The 976-nt window shown below is 45.8% G+C and overlaps 1 protein-coding gene across 3 annotated transcripts in view; it reads right to left on the minus strand.

The window, feature by feature from the left end:
- LOC133621114 (protein-serine O-palmitoleoyltransferase porcupine-like) overlaps positions 1-514 on the minus strand; it is a 32,013-nt gene extending 31,499 nt beyond the window's left edge. For all 3 annotated transcript variants that reach the window (XM_061983000.2, XM_061983015.2, XM_061982981.2), the window contains exon 1: positions 367-514. The gene's annotated coding sequence lies outside the window, so the exon portion shown is untranslated. The remainder of the gene's footprint in view (positions 1-366) is intronic.
- Positions 515-976: the final 462 nt, after the last annotated feature.

Consider the following 976-nt stretch of genomic DNA (forward strand, 5'->3'; position numbering starts at 1 on the left):
ATGAGCATGCTAGGAATATGTGGATAAATGTCTAACAAATGATCTTCACAAATGCACCGTGTGTGAGTTCATATGTCAGTCTTGCATGAACCAGATATGACATAAGCTGAAGTGGGCATGTCGGGGCACCGCAATGCAGTGTACCGGGGGGACAAGTTGACTCACAGCTGCTCTTCGAGCTCCACAAACAAACAACACGTCGTCCAGTCCCAGCGAACAAATGTGTGGCGTTTATTGAATGAAGCTGGCGAAGACCGAGCCAACATTTACGCTTAATAGCTTCTTGTCTACTTGAGCGTCGAAGCCAGCAGCCCGCTACGCCAGGAGCAGCTAACCGGTCGCCGCGCTTGTCAGAAGAAAGCTTACCCTTTGTTCAACAGCAGCCTTCCTCCTTCTTGTTACTCGCAAAAGCTGCTTTCCCGCCCGTGTAGAGTCACTTTGGCGAGCGTGTTATTGTGTTTACTCGGCACAGATGTTGCTTAACTCGATGACTCCCATTGTCACACAGCGTCAGCACCAGCCATCCTCGCTGCCACGCGGATTTAGAGACCAATCAGCGAGCTCGGCTAAACTTGCCAGCCAATCAGCGCTGCTCTTATCTTTGAGTGACAGAGTTTTTAGCCAATCGCAGCTCAGGTACTGCGTTCCTCGCTCTTTCCCACCAATAGGATATATACACAGCGTGATGAGAACTGTCAAGACTCATCTGGACCTGGCATCTGTAGAAATACATATTCGACTTACACTTGATTTTGCCTCACAAGTAATATGTTGTTTGCACACATACATACCTGATAAATAAGTCAGTTAGTGAGGTATTTATTATGTATGTCATCGTGGTTGTAGTTTACAGTATGGCTGCAACGATACAAAATCGACAACGTCGATTAAAACAATCAACTCGTCGCTTATAGAAATTGTATTTATAGACCCCAGGAAATGTTCATGTTTACACTTTTGTGTAGGATAAAAACTA

The sequence above is a fragment of the Nerophis lumbriciformis genome, linkage group LG01, assembly GCF_033978685.3.
Source record: "Nerophis lumbriciformis linkage group LG01, RoL_Nlum_v2.1, whole genome shotgun sequence".
Lineage (NCBI taxonomy): Eukaryota > Metazoa > Chordata > Actinopteri > Syngnathiformes > Syngnathidae > Nerophis > Nerophis lumbriciformis.